Raw genomic sequence first — 6,000 nt, 5'->3', positions numbered from 1 at the left:
TGCCTTTGTGTTTTTTTCCTCTTGTTAAAGAAATTGAATTTGCTTTAATTAGGGACAGACTGGGAGTATGAATCGACCTGCCAATGTCCATGTGTTTGGCTTTTAATCCACATCATTAGAAATGTCCCCGTATCTGATATATGTCCTCCTGGAGTTTTTGTTGAAGCAGGCCAGTTAGTAGGTTCCATCCCTTTATTCTTGTTTTCCAGGACTGCAGCAAAGGTGGGATGGGATGTGCCTGAGGGATGAGCAGTAACTGCTCCTGAATTTCTACTTTTGTGGTCCTGTGCCACTTTCTATTTCATTTTCTTATAAATCACTTGATGGGCCTTGCTATTGGCACATTATCTGTGGATCTGGCACATTTAGAAGTCATGATGATCAAAACAATATGAAGTTATGGAAGGTAGATACCATAATGGTTATGCAAAGAGACTCTCAAGCCTGAGGCTCCAAAGTCCCAGGTTCAATCCCCGCACCACAGTAAGCCAGAGCTGAGCAGTGCTCTGGTTAAAAAAAAACACACACAAAAAACAATATGAAGTTAAATCAAGTACAGGAGAAAATTTTGTTCTCAAGAGGTGCAGTAAACATGAAATGTGCCTACCTCAAGGCAGTATGATGTTAGGATGCCACCAGACAGTAGGGATCTTAAATCATTAACGTTAGTGTGATCCATCAGTGACCCAAAACAATTTTATGAGGATTAGCTATAATCTGTGTCTGCCAATCAAATGAATCACCACAATACTTCCTTAGGGAACTGAATGAATGAAATTTTAAAATTCTATATATTTAGAGTGAGAGACAGAGAGAGAAAGGGAAAACACACCGAGGCATATATATTTTCCAGAGCACTACTCAGCTCTGGCTTATGGTGGAATTGGGGATTCAAACTGGAACCTTGGTGCTCAGATGGGGGTTCTGGACACTTAATAGTTTACTGAATCAAACTTCTAATATAATTTAGGGAGTGGGGAGTTCAGATGCAGAGAACATAATGAAATTTTTATGATGATTATAATTGCTTGGAAAAACCAGAGGACAACAGACAATTATTTTAAAGAAAAACTATGTATCTTACTGGGACAAACTCTAAAGTCATACTAAATTGCTTAGAATAAATAAATGTGTCTTTTAAAAATTATATATTTTATTTATCTTAATGAGATAGATAGATCAGAACACTGAACACTCCACAGCTCTGGCTTATGGTGGTGCTGGGGACTGAACCTGGGACCTCAGAGCTTCAGGCATGAAAACCTTTTGCATAACCATCATGCTGTTTTCCCAGCCCAATAAATAAATCATTATTCTGGGAGAAAGCTTAACATTAGAGCACAAAGCTTGCATATATAAGGTGTTAAGTTCATTACATCACACAAGATAGGTCAGATTTGAATGGCCTTCTGGTCTCTTTCATTAAAAAAATATCTCAGCTGTTAAAAATGATGAAGTAATCCCCTTCCCCTTATTTTGAATGGAGTTTGAAGAGAGAACACTGAGATAAGCCAAAAAGGGAAGGATGAATATGGGTGATCTCACTCATAGGTAGAACTTAAGAAACAAGGACAGGAAGGGAAAACACAAAATAAAACTTGGATTGGTTTCACTTTATTGCACTAAAGCAAAAGACTCTGGGAAAGAAGGGGAGGGAGGGCCTGAGGGGCTTTGGGGATCTTGGTGCATGATGGGTAAAAGGACCTAAGTTGAGGGTGAGAGTGTTTTGCAAGCATCTATCATGGGGGTGATGGGGAATTGTACCTATGTGTCAACAGCTGTGTTGTAAACTTTAACCCTCTAATAAATTGAGATTAAAAAGATCTGTAATCTAATTAATCTCTTTTGCTTCTCCATGCATAAATTCATTCCATAAAACTTTTATGAGAGAAGAAACTGTTGCATATGAAATGATTTTTTCCTGTTATGACACTGATACATGGTCATAGAAGAAAATTTCAGAAGTGACGAAAAACAAAAGCAGAGCCCTTGTAGTACTAGGAAGTTAATAAAGGAATACTCTGGTACCCACTCTTTCATTTTTTCCTATGTAGCACTTTCTGTGTCTTTCTTTATAAATTTTACATAAAAAACAAACCAAAAATTCATAGACATACACACATTCACATACATACAAATATACGCGTATTGGCTTCTTATTTTACATGCTGTAAAATGAATATTTTCTTGATGTGTGCCTCTGACAGAGTTTTATACTCTGCTGGATGTGGTTTTCTTCTCCTTTCCTTAACAGATGAATGTTTATTTTTTACCACTTAAAAAAAAAAGACATTTTTTAAGCTTATACCAGTAGGTGTCATCCATTCACAGAAAACACACCCTCTAAACCCTGATGCACTTTGATTTAAACTCTATTGTATTTTCTAAATTTCAGAATTTTTCTCTAGCCTACCAGAGTCCCTTGGTGTAGGTTCTAAAAGGAATCAGATAAGATAATATTCTTACTCTTAAAACATTAAGGCTAATAGTACTTCCAGAGAAAGAAAGAAAGGAAGAAAGAAAGAAAGAAAGGAAGGAAGAAAGGAAGAAAGGAAGAAAGGAAGAAAGGAAGAAAGGAATGGGGGAAAAAAAGTAACCGCTTAAAAATGGAATGTGTTTACCATTCCATTTATTATGGATTTATCTTCCATATCAATTACTAGGAAACAGTTATTAAATATTAATTTAAATAAATATTATATTAAGAGGGGGTTATTGATTCTGAAAAAGGGGATGCTAATATTAATCCTGTGTATAAAAATCCAAGATGAGTCCATATATGTGACATTTTTTAAAATGTAAAAATAAGTAGTCATGAACATTTAAAATTATAATAACTAAATTATTTGGTATTGTGTAAAAATTTTAAGTGTTTTCATATCTACTACCTTTTGACCCTCATGAAATTATAATTGAGGTTTTTTTTTTTTTTTTCCAGAGAAATTAAGTGTCTTTCTCAGGGCCACACAGAAGCCACATGAAGGAGGTAGTTATAAAGAGGGTTTTCTTTTTTTACTTAATTTGAATATGTGCATACATATTGTCAAGTGAACCTTGTCCTTTAGAATAGAAGTTAGAAATGATAGTCCTAGTTCAAACTGGATATCACATAGTGTTTATAATTAATTAATTATTATTTTTTACCAGAGCACTGCTTAGCTCTGGCTGATGGTACTGCAGAGGAGGACTGAACCTGGGTCCTCAGAGTCTCAGACACAGACACGAAAGTGTTTTGCTTAACCTTTATGCTAACTCACCCACTCCTCCCACAGTATTACTGTGTAACTCACTGCATTTTAAATTGGTATTTTCCCACAAAAACTAGACTGTAGTTATTTGTGACTATATATATGGAGGAGCGGGGGAGAGAGAGAGACAGAGAGACAAGGATAGAGAAATCTGATTAATTGTCTCTCATTCCCTATTGCCTTATGCCAGCTCTTATCTCATACATTTGTCTTTCTGCCTGGCCCTGTGTGCATGTAGGTTTGTGAGTCTTTGAGCTTTAGTGTTTTTTTTTTTTTTTTTGGAAAAAATATGTATTTATTTATTTCAAAAGTCCTACTATGAATTAAAACATAGAATCATTTTCAGAATCAGGTTAAGAGTCATACAAAATAAATAGTGCTGGTATTTTATCTCATTTAATATTTCACTGAACAAGTGACATTCTGTCAACATTTAGGATGAGAAGAATTACAAAAATAATGAAGTCCTAATATGAGAATAAACGAGAGGAATTATTATTATTTTAAATTTATTTATAAAATAGAAATATTTACAAGACCATAGGATAAGAGGAGTACAATGCCACAAAATTCTCATGCCAGAGCTCCTTATCCCACCCCTCCCTTAAAAGCTTTCCTATTCTTTAACCCTCTGAGAGTATGGACCCAGGGTCATTATGGGGTGCAGAAGGTGGAAGGTCTGGCTTCTGTAATTGCTTCCCTGCTGAACATGGGCATTGAAAGGTTGAACCATACTCCCGGCTTGTTTCTCTCTTTCCCTAGTGGGGTAGGGCTCTGGGGAGGTGAGGTTCCAGGAAACATTGGTGGGGTCATCTGCCTGGGAGGTCAGGTTGGTGTCATGGTAACATCTGTAACCTGGTGGCTGAAAAAACGTTAAGATATAAAACAGAACAAATTGTTAAACAATCAGGAACCTAAAGGCAAGAATATTGCAGATGAGATTTGGGGTCTTCATTCTGGAAAAAAGCTAGTAGGTCTATTTTAGGTATATTCCAAGGGGCCCATAACTTTACTAGTTTTTTTTTTTTTTTTTGCCTAAGCCTGGGAGTTAACATGTAGGTAGACCCAGGTTATTGTCTGGGGAGATAATGTCATAGTTGGAAATAGGACTAGAAAGCTGAATCATGGAAGAGACTAGCTCCCAAATATGAGAAAAGTATTTAAAAATTGTTAACTGTTAATCCTTTCATTTGATCTGGGGTCCATATTAGTCATAGGAGCATCCCTGTAGGTCTGAGCTCACATTCTGTATTCATGGCTAGGAACATTCCAGGCTGCATAAATTTCAGGACCCATCTTCCTCAAATTTTAAAGTATGTTGACCAACCTCCCTTTGGAGAATGGGGCTGTCCCTACCATTACTGATTAACACTGAAGGCAAGGTCCTATAGGGGCCCACAAAGGGGTACACTATGTTGTTCCTGATGGAGATGACAAGTGACAGTGGAGAGAGGGATCTGTTAGAGGTCTAGGCCCATCATGTCTGCGTGGGAATCCCAGGACTCCCTGACTAGGGCCCCAGGTAATGGGGTGGCCTGGTAGTGACCAAAGAGCCATTATTGAAGTATGTTGGTCTCTTGCCCTTATCTAGCTTTTGTAGTCTTCACTTTTTTGAGAGGGATTATTTATGCATGGATGTCACAAGGGGTTTTGATTAAGTGTGGGTTGAGATTAGAAGTGTTAGGGTTTCCTTATGAGAAACTTTATTCATCAGAAAACAGATCAGAGACATGCAAAGTAGCCCCAAATAAGCAGACACACATAGTTATAATATACTCAAACAGGAATGGGTAATGCAGTTTGAAAATAATGCAAATGTAATTTCAATATAAAGTAAATATAGCATTAGATGCTTTCAAGAGGTTAAGGATGAAAGGACAGAGATCACTTGTTGGAGTTGACAACATAACATTCAGGGATAAGTCCAGAGTAGGCAGTTTCGACAAAAGGATAGAGACAGAGATCGATCTACGGTAGGGGAGGGATGCCTAAAACTCAGGGAAGAGTAGAGATAGGGCCAGGACTTCTCTTTTTTTGAGAAAGAAATGCATGGCAGGAATTGTGAGGCTTGAGAAAATGTGTATGCCTCAGTATTTGGGGAGATTGTAACATGTTTATAATCAGAAGAGAAGCAACTAGGATAGGACTGTGGAAGTGACTATACCATGTTTTGAGTGCTGGCATGAAGACCTTGGTGCCAAAGTGATTTATGAAGCATTTTTTGTTGTTGTTAAAAAGTATTATTACTTCTTAGACCCATCTTAAACTGTGACCTTTTCAAAATGTGCAATTAAGTTTTTGAGCTTTGTAGATTAACTAGTAAGTTTTAAATAGGAAACATTATGTGGCTATCAAAATAAAAATGCTCATTTGCTTGAAGATTGGGGATGATTGTAACAGATAATCAGATAAGAGATTAATCACATTGATTATATTTATTGAATTAATTTCAGTGTGAAATACAAACACATCTTGATAATTTTCCTGCCCTTATATTGTGAGGCAAGGGTCAAAGTTGTAATCAGTGACTGTTCCTAATATAGTAACTCCCTTAAAAGCCAAGTACTCAGGACCAGGCAGTAGTGCACCCAGTTGAGAGTGCACATGAGCATTTGCAAGGACTCAAGTTCAAACCACCAGTCTCCACCTGTGTGGTGTGTGTGTGTGTAGCTTCATAAGTGGTGAAGCAGTGCTGCAAGTATCTCTCTTTCTCTATCTCCCCCCTTTGCTCTTGATTTCTCTGTCTTATTAA

The sequence above is a fragment of the Erinaceus europaeus genome, chromosome 7, assembly GCF_950295315.1.
Source record: "Erinaceus europaeus chromosome 7, mEriEur2.1, whole genome shotgun sequence".
Lineage (NCBI taxonomy): Eukaryota > Metazoa > Chordata > Mammalia > Eulipotyphla > Erinaceidae > Erinaceus > Erinaceus europaeus.
The sequence above is the reverse complement of the archived record's forward strand: the minus strand, read 5'-3'. Positions refer to the sequence as shown.